Source organism: Paramormyrops kingsleyae, chromosome 7 (assembly GCF_048594095.1).
Source record: "Paramormyrops kingsleyae isolate MSU_618 chromosome 7, PKINGS_0.4, whole genome shotgun sequence".
Taxonomy (NCBI): domain Eukaryota; kingdom Metazoa; phylum Chordata; class Actinopteri; order Osteoglossiformes; family Mormyridae; genus Paramormyrops; species Paramormyrops kingsleyae.
In genome coordinates, this window is record NC_132803.1 from 33,752,343 (window position 1) to 33,766,826 (window position 14,484).

General features: G+C 44.5%; 1 protein-coding gene across 1 annotated transcript in view; it reads left to right on the top strand.

Annotated features, from left to right (window-relative positions):
• Positions 1-14,484, top strand: part of cdc42se2 (CDC42 small effector 2) — a 31,672-nt gene continuing 17,188 nt past the window's right edge. Inside the window, exon 1 of the mRNA XM_023806640.2 lies at positions 1-296. The gene's annotated coding sequence lies outside the window, so the exon portion shown is untranslated. The remainder of the gene's footprint in view (positions 297-14,484) is intronic.

Sequence of the window (14,484 nt, forward strand, 5' to 3'; positions counted from 1 at the left end):
GAGTGTTCCCTGCCGAGTCCCCTCCTCCTCCCTGATAGCAAGCAAGTGATTTCTTTCTGTTCAATTCCTCCAAAAAAAGGAGGAAAAAAAACGGCTGCATAGCCAGTACCGCTCCTGCGGCGCCGAATCGCCATCTTCGCCAACATACCCGCATTTGTGTCAGTGCCATAGCCCGATGCATCGGGGAAGCTGAGCACGTCCGCCGAGGATCTGCCCGATTACACGGCAGGTGAAGATAACATTTTATCTGCGTTTGGATTTGCACGGGGATACAATAAAGGGCGGCACAAATTCCGGTAAGACTCAGGTTCTATTAATTACAGTATTGTTGTAATGTAGCAGAATCTTTCCTGCGCTTTATTTGGTTTAGGGATGCGAGGGTCCGCCGTGCGCTTTTGGTATCTTCGAGTGAACCATTAAATGTTTTATTCTAGATACCGGCACGTTTGCAATATTACTGGCTCTCCGGACGCCTGCCAGTTCATTCATTCTCACGCATTATTTCTGGTTGATTGCAGCTCAACCCTCAACCATTGGCATTGTTAGATAAGTGAAAACAGTCGCTGCCCTGATTTCGCCATTAGTTAATTGCTCCGAATCAGTGATCAGGCAGAACTACATGAATATGGTTGGGATATTATTTCCCCCCTGTTAATATAGTGTATTCATCTTGTTAGCCACAGTTACCCGGTTAAAACGAACGGGGTGGTTTAACGTAATGTGTGCGTGGGGTGGGGGACCGTTCGCCGTCACAGTCTTAGCGGCACCGGAGTACCAGACCGCGCATGTTTAATATGCGGTTCTGCCGTCGCTGATCCAGGCATAAAGCAGACATGTCTCTGCCTGTCTTTAAAACAGCCCTGAAGATGAGCACGGTTTCTGGAGTCCGTGGTACTTGCGCCGTGTGCTGCTGCTGCTGCAGACTGCACGCCTTTTGACTTCTGCGTTTGCGTCCCCGGCCTGCAGGGATCGCTCCACCTGTGGTGGCTGCGCGACAGGTTGCATCGCGACGCGCAGTTCAGTCAGACGTCGCCGTCGTGGCGCTAACCGGGGACTTATGTGCTTCTTTGAGCTTGTCGTGCAGAACAAAATAACAATTTCATTGTGTACTGCACGTGTCACAATGCACTGCTTAAATCTTTGAATTATAATGGATTTTTAAATCCTTTTCTTTTAATGCCACTTTTACATTGCATTGTACTGACATGTTGGCAAACGTAACATTATTGTTTTTCTGGACACACAGACTTAAATTCATCCATGTCTTTCATTTCGAAGATGGTCATCTTTTCTGCACTTATTGCATTTAAATGTTTTTCTCACCTACTGAAAAAGCAGTTGCACTAATATGTTTGTGTGTGGGCGCAGGGATGTGTCGTCGTAAGCATATTCTTTATTAGTTGCATTGTTTTTTGTGCAAACTCCATTAACGGACATTTATTTTGTGTTAAGTGTATTAAGAATTAGTAATCCGTATATGCTATTTGGGGTTAAAACGTGAACAAAACATTACAGATCATTTGGTCAAGTTTATTTTGCAGTGCTTTTACAGTCACAAACGTAATTTCGACAATGCGATTGATTTATTTGTTGTTATTAGTAACTTTTAAAGTACTTCCGTAGACACCCATTAAGTTGAAAGCACGCGCAAATGACTTGGTTCATCTGGATGGGTTGCATGTTGCTGCTGAATATTTTATAAAGTTCTCCGCGCCTACTGTGTGCGTGTATTTGTTGTAAAAACACATGTATAATTAATCAACCTGGGAATAGTTTCTTAGTTAATATAAATCACAATGGTTTTATAAAATACTGCTTTGAGGCTAGTCGCTGTAGCTGTCTGTAGCTAGTCGCTGAGTATGTGATGTTTGGGACATTGCGAGGTATGGGTAGGGAGTACTTGCAGACCTGTTTTTGAGTTTTGTTGTAGCTGCGGACAGTTAGATTATGTGTTTAGTAACTTCCATGTTTGGGGTGAGCGAATGCAGTTCCATGATGGTCATGTGTTGTGGTCCTGAATCCGGGTACAAATGAGCAGGGTTTCAAACATGGAATTCGACAACAGTGTTTCGGAGCTCCACAGCAAGCTTGTACAAGGCAGATCTCATTCTCATGAGTCTTTTCACCCGTCCCATCTTGCCCTCCTTGAGACACATGGACACACACAGAGGTGAGAGCAAGTTTGGGGGTCAGGGTGCAGGGTCAGCTAGCATGCCAGTCTGCCGGCCCCGGGATTCGAACCAGTGACCTTCCGATCACGGGCACAGAGTTTGTGTTCAGTCAGCCGTGTTCTGTAATGATGCCTCCTGCTCCTGGTGCCACCACTTGGTTTCCTGTTTGCATTCTGCTTCGTGCTGCAAGCTCTGGATGCCTTTCCTCCTGTCAGATGCCTGCACAGCACCTTTTATCTCCCCTCCCGCGTAAGCAGCTCTGGGGGAGTCATGCCGCACTGTGTGCTTTGGGATTGTGTTGCACTTTTCTGCTGCCATGTGAGGAAGTTGTGATTTATTGCCTTTCAGTGCATGTGCTGGATCTCTCTCTTTTTTTCTGAGGCTGTCAGTCCGTGTCGAGTGGGTGAGACAGCATCTTCCCTTCTGACTGTCCAGCGCCTCCGTCTGGCCACGGGTCTCTGATACGCAGGACCCACCCATCTGCAGATGCTAAAAACACAGTCTAATGTGTTGATGTTGATTGCAATTTTTTGCAGTTAAATAAGGTGGAATAAACTGCAGTTTACTGTTAAGATTTGTGTAGATTTTTGGATTCTTGAAACCCCTTTTCCCTATACTAGATTAATTCTGCTGACCTTGGCATTCAAACCAGCAACCTACCGGTCGCAGGCACTGAGTCTCGCCCTGGTCCCTTACTGATAGGAGAGTGGTAGAGGCCACAGTGCAGAGATGTGCAGTTATGCTCAATAGTGTCTCTACACTGCCTGTAATATGTGATTTGTGTGTTTGGATATGTGCTCTATGCTGGACTGGCCCTCCATCCAGAGTGTACCCCAGCTTTGCGCCCTATCCTGCCTGGGATAGGCTCCAGGCTCGCCTCCGATCCTGTCCAGGACAAACAGATGGAAGATGGATAGATATTTTTAGCGTTTTGGTTCTCCAAGTTGCCCATACACAGGTGTAAGGTGTCCTTCGTTCCTCCTTTATAGACATCCTCTGAAATGTAATCTTGTTTTTGTCGTGTGCCGTGAAATATAATACGTATGGTGAGTATGATCATCCCAATCAGTTTGAGTATTTTCGTATTCTTTATTTTTCTGGAAGTAAAGTATTTAAAAGTTGTGGTTTTGAACATGAAAATGGAACTGTTAATAAAATTTGTAGTTTGTGCCTCTAAAAATATGTATTTTTTTTGGCATGTTGAGGGGAGGGGGGAGCTTACCCTATTCAGCTGAACGATGAAAGTGGAGGGAAATTGCATCAAATAGTGACACATTCAAATTCACCACATTGGAGCCGCCCGGTAACCGGTTTGTTGGTCTCGGCGACAGATGAAGGGGTTCATTTGTTCCTCTTGCATAAGAAGTTCTAAAGAATTCCTGTTTCTAGGCCAATCGGGGGACAGGGGCGCGGCCATGAAAGGAAAAACGGAAACTCATATGTGCAGCTTTCCTGCACATGTCTGTATGCACGCTGGTGTGTCCGTGTGACGTGTTTCAGTCAAACAAGGTTAAATATACTTCCCATTATTGTTGTAACTGTAAAAGTGACAATGCAATGCCGACAGCTGCTTTGAGGTATTCCCTGTACCCTCTTCGCCAAGAGGGTATTTGTGTTCTGCCAACAGCTGATGTCAGTACAACTGACTGGCTACAAGAACATTAGCGCACTCACACCGTCCTGCAGCCCAGATCTCATGCTGGGTCCTGTCAGAAGAGACGTGTGACATTAGAAAACTCATGTGACGCGAGTCTGAAGTAATCGTTGAGTGCACCAGTGTACTCGACAATAAGGACTGATCCTTTAAACAAAAAATAACTTTTTTTGCTGGCCATAAGGCTGAATGCACATTCCCTTAGGAGTAAGGTTTCGAACCCGGGCTGCTGCCTGTGCTGCTTCTCCATCTCTATCAGCTGAGGCCTTACAGGAGGAGTGTAAGGCCCATAAATGGCATTTTGTTTTCTATATGCCCAGTCTTATTAATATAGGATTCATTAATTTTAATAGAATTTTAATTAAATCTGATGTATATTATACAATATTCTTTTATAATTTGTTGGTGTATCCATACTATCATGTTTCAAATGGTGTACAAAGCAGTACCTAAAAATAATTATGGTCTTATTGTTTACTTTGGCATGCAAATCGATAGGTAGAAGTCAATATTTTGAAAAAGATAGCAAATTCCAGCAGCTGCCTGCATCTATATCTGGAAGCATTAACATTGACCATAAATTGCCAGTTTATACCCTTGAATGTTCTGGCAACTGATCCTAAACTACCCACAATTATGATTTTGGTGTGATATGCAGTTCAAATCATTATACATTAATTTCTACCTTTTATTTAGTGTTTTGTTGCTGGCAGATGGGTATGTCAGTATGGATGCAGTCACATTATCTAGCTGAAGGGATTAAACCTGTATAGAGTAGAAAACTTCAAAATTAGATTTGGCTCACATTTAATCATAATACTAAGTATGCAAAAATGTCACAGCGCAGGGATGTCTGTACTCCGTTAAGTCTCCTTTTGATGTGGGTTGTACTTTGATTATTATTATCAAATCCAAAGGCAAATTCAAGTTGACCTCTCATCGATTCTTCAAATGGCTTCTGTCATTGAAAGAGCAGGCAGTGAATAGCAGAAAATATTCCAGTATCTTAAACCCAGAGGAATTACTTAATCAAGCAAGTGGCTCATGTATCTTGCCTTTTGCAGACAAGGTTAGAACTGCGGCATTGAAACTATGCTGGCAATGCCTGTTAATCACAGAATGGCAAGAACGCCACCAAAAATGAGGTCCTGTTTCGCATTGTGTTGTTGTCATTTTTTTTTAAATTGTGTTAAATTGTGTGTACTTGTGTGTACTTATGTTCCACCATTTTGGAGAAATTCTGTGGCAAGTTACCATCTTTATTAAAAAGCCAGTTGTTAAAGTCCACTTTCACCAAATATTGGAAAAATTTGCATTAGCCTGACTATATTTCTTTTACAGTCAATAGTACAGAATGTTCAGTAAGCCTGGTGTGCATGAAACTTTCAGTCCAATTTTAGATGATTTTATGCTGACCTTTTTCGGATCTTCATAAACCTTAATGAAGTGAGGGATTTCTAAAGTAATTATTTCTCGCTGCTAATCCTTGACATTTGAGGACTTTCGTGCTGAACCTTATTTATTCACTACATGTTATGTAAAGAAGCTCATCAGACCTCTCCAGGTGCTGCGTTTTCTTAGAGGTAATTGTCCTGAGACTGTATGTGGAGGTCCTTCATAATCCTCTCTTACACATGGAGATGTAGGTGGCTACGTACGTGCAGAGCCCAATCTGGAACCCGCCTGCCAGATTCTCCGTTGCACCATCACTACAGCGTCCGCCTTGTCTGGTTGGGGGGCAAAATCTGCTTTTCTTGGAGTTTCTTTTGGTGGCTTGAGAGAAGCTCAGAGGGTTTGAGGTCTGGCGTTTTGTTGGGGCCCTGGAAAGATGGGTGAAGTCATCCTCATCCTCCTGAAATCGCGTGTTTATATTGCACACTCTGTGGATTGGAACGTCGTCATGCCCGTCATGGTAGAGAAGTGTTGCATGATGGGATGCAGACCATTACTCGGGATGCTGACGTTTTTAAGTAGCTCCTCTTAAGGGAGTGAGAGCAGTTGGGAAACGTCTCCTTGCTGTGGGATGCATGTATGTCTTAAACCTTTCATTGGCGGACCAGTTTAGGGAATTCCCATAGAGGCTCTGCAATGCTACAGCAGGACCTCTGCTAGAATATATCTTTGGTGGTCCCACTTTAGGAAGGATGTGGACACATCCACAAAAAGCAGGAAAATGATTTGTGGTGCAACAGAATTTCTACTGCTATGGGTACGTAATATGTGCAAAATCTCTCTTCCTCTCTCCCTCTCCCCCCCCTAAATGCAGTTGAGGGCAGACCATGATCTAAGTGTACAAATCCTGCCCAAGATATCTATCCTGATGACTACCCAAGAGCAAGGACACAAATGGAAACTTGACCAGTTTAAATCAAAGTAGAGGAGGAGGCATAACATGCTTTATTTGTTCATTCATAATGAATCCTCTACTGCTGAAAAGGTCATTGCCTTTTCAATTGCATAACTGGAGCCACAAATGTTTTGTACATAATGGTTTTTGGAAGCGGTACTTCTGCGCAACGTTCTATCATGATAATGACGCGTCTCCATTTTTGACTTGGGCCAAATTTTTTGCTGTGTTTATGGAACTCTTGTTTGTTTGCAATAATGCATGTTCCTCTTCTCAGTTTCTTGCAATGTGGTCATATTCTTAGGCAAATTAGAGGCTGTTTATTGCGGTTTATCGGCAAAGAATTGCTGGTACCAGTGTGTGTTTGTGCGGGGGGTGTGGTCAGCAATTCCAACAATCTGCCGATTCAACAGTAATAGCCAACCTTTAATAAGTGAAGAATGCACTGCCATGGCAACTGGAAATTGTGTAGATAATTGCTTTGTCACTTTCTGTTTGATTAACCGTTCTTGGGGGATGGGTTTGTTTTAGGATGGCAATGATACCTAAATAGCCTATCATAAGTATTCATCTCTAACACTTCTTCCAAATGCGAGGAACATTTGATCATTGACAGAGGGTCGCTTTTGTAATACTGAATTATTTGTTTCCCAACAATTCTTAGCGTTAGGGCATAGAGGCCTGAAAACCTGTTTAAATGTCCTGAAATAGGAAGAGCTTAGGAACCGTCTCCAAATTCCCACATGCATCTTTTCTGCTTTTATCCCTTGTTACTTTTGTGTCAGCATTTGGATCGAGATGGCTTTCCTTCCTATAGTATTTCACTGTATATTGAAATGGTGGAATTGATTTTCTTGGTTCTGTACTGGCATCATAACCCCAGTCCCAGTGTCACATCAGCCTTCCAGTGGATAAAAAAATATTGTGGAATATTGATGTACAGGCAAATGGTCATACTGTGATGGGTTGGTGCCCCATCCTGGATTATTCCCTGTAGCTGCCTGGATAGGCTCTGGACCCCCGGCGACACTGAGCAGGAGAAGTCAATATAGAAAATGGATGAATGGATAGATATTGGGAAGCAATCAATTTTGAGTGTCCCGTACTTTAGTAGTTTGTGTCCAGAATCATTTTTGTTTGCTGAACCCTATATTGTAGGAAGTTTATCGCTTTGCATAGCAGAAGTTAATGTGGTTTCAATCACTTTGTTTGATGCGCTGTGCTAAAATGAAGAAATGCTAAATGGGGTTTTTTTCCCTGCTCACTTTTTCACTTTCGACCAACATGTTGCTACTCAAAACAACCTTAAGGGCGGTTTTCTGTGCCAGCAGGTTATGTAGCCCTTTGGATCTACTGGTGATTTAATGTATTTATGGTTCAGCTTGAAGGAAAACGAGTAAGTGCAGCTAGATAAGAGCCTCGAATGCTCTCCATCTCCTTTTGCTATCTGACTGCGTAACTTCTTAAGGCAGTGTTTCCCAATCCGGACCTCAGGGAACCACAGACAGTCCACATTTTTGCTCCTACAGGGAGCTGGGAGGGAGCAAAAATGTGGACTGTCTGGCAGGGAGCTCGGAGGAAGCAAAAACAAGGACCGGCTGTGGGTCCCTGAGGACCGGATTGAGAAATGCTGCCTTAAGGGAAGAGATGTGCAGGTTCAGCTCGTTAAGTTATTGACAGGCAAGTGCTTTTGCTGTGAGACATTTGGGCAGTTTGAACAATGCTGTTTACCACCACTCAAGCCATAAAGTCACTTAGGAGATGCTGAAGCAGCATAGTCTGCTAACCAGCTAGCTACAATTTTCTGACTCCCCTTGCTGGTGATTTATTTAGTTTTTGAAACATCAGGGACCCGAGAAAGAGAAACAAATCCGTCCCATAACAGCGTGACAGTTCCCAGATCTTGGTTTACATGTGCTCAGAGGGCACTAATCAAACCAATATATGCACACACAATTCATTCATGCAATGTGTAAGTCAGGAAATCAGATGTCAAATCCTTGTCAAAACTCTTGTATCTTCTCCATTCTTATGGCTAATTGCACAGCCAAATAACTATATAGAATTTGAGTGATGTGCTGGTTTTCTTTGACATGCGTTTGGAGTACTCACCAGGACAGATTAGTCTTTCTTGCATCATTCAGTGCTCAGCAAGTATATCCAGATCGTATACAGTTACATGCTGCTTGTGTTCCAAAGGCCGACTTTTTTTTTCTTTGCATCTGGCCCTTCCGATCATTACTTTTGTGGAACTTCTACTGAAACAGAAGTGCACCTTTGCCAATTAGCACTTCCCTGAATTCTTCTGTGAATATTTCTGAGCAAGAGGCTCTTATTCAGATTATTCAGATTATTAGTCCTGTTGCTGTATTCTCCCGTTTATGTATTTCCTCTAATCTAAACTAGCAAACCTCACTCAGATCAGGGGTTGCTGTGTGTAGTCTTCAGGGCAGGGTTGTCAACTTTCATCAGCTGGTTGGCATGAGATTTTCAGATCAAGACAAGTCTGCACACTCATTTACATGTATTCAGTAGTTTTATAACCTTGTAAATAGTCTGTAGAGTTTGCAATCTACCCCAACGCTTTTGATGTAGCTAATTGTAGATTTATAATGGAATAGTATAGATTTGCCATAAGATTTCTTGTGTGAATCAGAAAGTGTGTCACAATGCGTGAGAGTTGGCAGCCTTGTCAGGGCAAGTTGTGACAAGGACTCATCAAGTCATGTGTCCTGCTTTTTTTGTCCTTCTGATGTCATTTCCTGTGCAAGGGTCTACTCCATTGGTGGTGATGGGGGTGATATCATTACTGCTTCTCAGGGCTGAAAGGATTGATAAAAGACCCCTTTCTTCATTTGGAGCTCCTAAGCATTACCTCATGCTTGGTAACATTTGAGATAAGATCATCAAGATTGTGAAGATGTTAGAAGAATGTAGGACTACAGCACAAGGAATGAAACAGACTATCAAAAGTTTACAACAGGTCATGTCACTTTTTGTCCTGTGATTTCTTAATAGATTGATGCTAATTGCTGCATTGACTGTCTAGACTTAGTAGTTCACTCAGTAACGCACAACGTTGCAAAGAAACAGTCCTTTGCTGCTGTTTAGATGCAGCATCATAACCTGCTCCTGGCCTCTACTATGAGCAGCATTTTTTTTCAACGATTTTTGCTTTTTCTCCACGCGGCATGTTGGTAAACTCTGGATGGAACGAAAGCATAAAGGCGTCGTGTGATTCTGGCGACATGAAAGCTCAGCTTGCTGGTTTGTGGAAAAACGTTCCTTTCAAAGTGTGACTAAGCCTCAGTTACCTTGATGGCATTTCCTTTTGGGTAATTCCTTATCAATGGGTCATGAATGTGTCAGATCTAAAAATCATGACTAATTATAAGTGCTGGCCACCAAATCCAACTTAGCACTTTGGTGTAAGATATTGGTGCTGAGTGTGGATATCATCTGTTGTCACTGTTTGTTATGCTGTCTTGCCACTCAACACAACACCCAGTGTTTGGGACTGTTAGGTTTGGGTATTTGTTTTTGAGTGTGTAAACGTGAAGTTTCTTTGACTGCGTCAGAACATAAGAACATAAGAACATAAGAAATTTACAAACGAGAGGAGGCCATTCGGCCCATCAAGCTCGTTTGGGGAGAACTTAACTAATAGCTCAGAGTTGTTAAAATCTTATCTAGCTCTGATTTAAAGGAACCCAGGGTTTTAGCTTCCACTACACTAGCAGGAAGACTATTCCATAATCTAACTACACGCTGTGTAAAGAAAGACATTCCTCTAAGACCAGGAATCATTCTCGTAGCTCTTCGTTGCACCTTTTCTAAGGCAGCAATGTCCTTCTTGAGGTATGGTGACCAAACCTGCACACAGTATTCTAGGTGGGGTCTTACCAAGGAATTATATAAGTGTAACATCACCTCCCTTGACTTAAAATGATGAGAAGCGGCGAGTATGATGCTGAATGTGAAGCGGCCGGCCTCCTGTCGCTCGTGTTTTCACCCGGAAACGGGTGAAAACGTCTATGGGCTCGGAATAGCCTCAGAAGGCAAGCTGACGCTTTCAGCTACAAATGCAAGTGGAACATTCCTGTTTTGACACATAATCGCAGCAGCTGAAAACACCTTGATGGTCTATGAGTGGTTCTGCATTTACCTTTTCACATTGACTTATTTTGTAGAGACCTTTGTCCAAAACGATGCACACGAAGCAAATAACACATCACAACCATGCAGCTGTCAAGGAGCCCAGGAGTGCAGCTCTGCTACCAGTGACTGACCAGAAAAAGCCTGGAAAAAACCTAACTGAAGAGCTATTTAAATCAAAACATCACGAGTACCAGGTTCCTACTAAACAAGTGCAAAAAACAAGAGCATCCAATATAGCCACAGCACCATAACCACGGGATGGCAGACGAAGACGAAGAGCAGGCCAGTGGTTGGATGAGCTGTTCCCAGAAGGTTGTGAGCCAGTCAAGAACTCTGCAGCACAACCAATAGTGTGGAGGAACTGCTTCCTCTATCAATAGTAAAACACACACCTTTTCCAGTAAAGGCACAGACAAGTACTCTCATTTTTGGTTTCTGTATCATTTTGGTTATTGGCTGACTGCAAGTGCTGTGCACCAACTCTCAGCTCTACAGTAGCTGTTTGATTGTTTTAGGCATAATAGTGTTAAAAAAATAGTTTTGTTTGCACCACTCCAGCCCATGTCCATATGAGAGGTGCCTGGCTGATTTTGGAGTGTGAAACACACATTTTGTCAAGTGCCAACATTAAATACAAAATAAAATGCATTGAAATGGGGTTCACTGCTTGTCTGATATGAACCTTATCTTTATTTGGGTTGTGTAGCTTAATCAGCTCTTCTGTACATAGTGTTGGGGGGGCTGCTCAGTCCCATCAGCTGCTCCCTTACCCTGACGCAAGTAGTCCACCTGCTAGCGTGCTCACAAACAGCTTGCCTGTTCTCATTTGTGCGTGAAGTGCTCACGAGAGCATCGGGCTTAACGCCGGAATAGAATGCTACGGGTTGTGCCAGATGTTCTGATGTTCTTCGTGAAACAGGACTCCAGTGGGTCCTCCAGCTCTGCTGTGGGGGGAAGGTCTGTCCACGAACGTTGTGCGTGCGGGTGCCTGTAGGAGCGTAATGGAGAGGTGGGGAACCCTGTGCTCAGGCACAGGCCAAGCCGGACCCGGTGAAACCCTGCGGGACACGGGGACGAGAAGCGCCCCATTCAGACGGCTGCAGATGTCCGAGCTGCTTTTGTTTCGGCCCGTCTGGGTTCTACTGTACGGCTGTTCTGCCTTCTGCCCAATGCGATGACTGCGTCCATTCAGCACACGTATAAACCCCCCCCCTCGTAAGCCGAGCGAGAGCTGCCAAGCAAAACACATGAATAGATGAATACATCCTGAGTGACCTGCTATCGCCGGGCTCATCTGTTCCCTTGCTGGATACTTTTTTTTAAGGATATTTTCTTGCTCGGGATTGAGATAATCAGTGAAATAAGTTGCTCCAGGTCCGCAGGGCCTGTTGCTGCATTTTGTGTGCCACATTTGCTTATCCAGAAAGTCTGCCCCCATAATTACGCTGTATCTGTCTCTAGATCAGGGGTGCCCAACTCCAGTCCTGGAGGGCCGAAGCCCTGTGTAGCTTAGTTCTTTCCCTGTTCCACCATAAATGATTCAGCTCAAGAGCTGTGTGGTAATTAGCACAAGGAGTTGAATCAGGTGTGTTAAATCAGGGGAAACCCAAAAATGTGCGGGGTTCTGGCCCCCCAGGATTGGAGTTGGGCACCCCTGCTCTAGATCCTGTGCCGTAGTGTTTGTGATGGCGTGAGAGAGAACTTTCACTCATCTCCGGGTGTATAATGTGTGGTCACCGACGGAATGGCACAGTGAAAAGACATGTGAGGTGCTTTTCAAGCTGACCTAACATGCCTGCCCGCACTCGATCTCCTGTGCCATGCACTGTCAAAAAAAAATTGTACCTTTGCTTGTCACTGGGGCTGTACCCTCGAGGGTCTGCCAATTGTACCATTAGCTGTAGGTAATTGTACCTTTTAAAATACAGAAATGAACTATGAGAAACGTCTTTGTACCGCTGGGGTACATTAATGTTGTTTCTACCTTGGGGATGTTCCTCAGAGTCCATTTCTGTACCTTAAATTAGACTAAAAGGTACATTTACCTACAGCTAGCATACAATTGGTACCTTGAGGGTACAGCCCCAGTGACCAGCAAAGGCATAAATTGGTACTCCTCTTTTCTGACAGTGTAGTGAGTCGAGTGTGACCCTAGCCTTCAAAGAGCATTATGTAATTCCAGAAGTTACACAACAGGCTTCATTTTTTTTTGCCATATTTAAACACCGCCTCAGATTTACACATTTACTGACACACATTCCTAGCACAGCTGGTCCTGAAGCTCAGAATTTTTCATGCTGAGTTCCTGTCTTGTGGGGTTAATGCCATGTGAGTGACATTTCTTGGCCCAGCACGTCATTGTTCCTCCATGAAATCATTGGCTTGCCGTGACCGACACATCATTTGGAGGCTTGACGGTCTTGTCGCAGGCTCCGTGACGCAAACGTTGTCACGGAGAGTACTGGTATCCTGGGCTTCCGTGAACAATTATTGGCAGCTTTTAGGCTAATTACCCAAATGTAAATGTCTATCCACTTCCACGCGAACAGTCGATATCTGAATGGATGAAATGTGGTTTGACGCCTGTTAGCATGTATTTGGTGTCTAAGTTTGAGTAAAAATAACAGCATGAGTTTCCACCTTGGGAGTTGAATAACCTGCGGGATAATCGTTTTTTAATCTGAAGCATGAGACATTAAAAGTGAAAACTGGGTGGTCTCACAATCAATCAACCAGTCAATCAATCAGAACTAAATTGGCTATTTAGCGGATGGATTTCTACACTGATTTGTCCATATTGACTAATTTGGTTCCACTGAGGAGTCCCCATGCAATTTATGCCCTTGGAAGTGTCTATAAACATGCAAATCGCGCACATGTGCATGTCCGATGCATGTCCGATGCAAGGGTGTGCGCACCTGCACCGCAGTGTTCTCCCCTCTCACTTGCATGGAGGTGTCACCTCCTCCGCCGGCCGCATGTTTCTTGCCCCCAGAACGTGCTGGCAGCCCTGCTCGTGTGCTGAGGAGCGCAGGAGAGACCTGGTCCTTTGTGCAGCTCTGCCGCCTGAATCCGCTGCTCCACCCGTGTCCACAGCCAAGGTCCGGCTGGGCGGCTGCTGCCGTGGAAACGGGGCTCTGAAAGGAAGAACGAGGGCTGGGCTCCAAAAACAAGAACGCCATTGTCCTGTTGACGCTTTGGCAAATGAGATCCTTAATGTATCTTTACTCAATTTTTTTTTTTTTTTTTCCCCAACGCTCATTTAGAAATATCCTTCCAGGTTTCTGCTGTGGTCTCGTGCTGGATGCCCAACGAAACGACTGCTTTAGATTCTTTACTTTATGACCCTTAAATGTGTACTTCACTGGATACTTGTCTTGTATTATAATGTTCTTATGGATGCTTTGAGACACATTACTGCTTTTTTTTTTTTTTTTTTTGCTGCATTTATGCGGGATTTTCAAAAACTACAATGAGATGCTTTTTTGCAGGGGGGTTCCTGCAGCCAGCAGCCATGCTGCCGGTTCTGTCAGCCGGGCGTGGGAGGACGAGCTGGGTGGGGGCTGGGTAGAGGAGAGAATAAGGGCGGATGACAAGTCCCCAGAAAGCCCATGCTTTCGTTTTCTACAACCCAGTCTCTCACCCTGCACCCCCCCCCCCCCCCCACCCCAGCTGACTCCCTTTCAGAAAAGAGGCGCCCTTTTATCCCTGCTTCCACCTCCCCAGTTACCAGTCAGCCGAGGATGCTGTGTGACACACTATGCTGGTCAGTGTCTCGCTCCCTGGTCGGTAAATTAGGCCGTGTCCCTGTTAATGGACGACGTTATGGCATGAATGTGGATGGGACAGACTGATCACCGGGCACCACATCGTGTTTAAACACTAACAGAGAGGCGAGGCCCATCCTAGGGTATGTTTTTTCTTTTGTCCACAGCCGGCACCCTAACAACAAGGGTCCTGAGACCAAAAACAAAAACAAAAACTCCCTTTCACCTATCTTGGTACTTCCTCCCTCAGGGGTTGGGGGGGGGGTGGAGCTACTAGAGTTTATGGCGGACGTCTTCCCGCTCCACTGGCCACCGTTGACCGTCCATCCTTGAGCTCGGAGATCTCTGGGGATTATTGCCGAAGCTGAGCGTCTCCCTCTGGCCGGT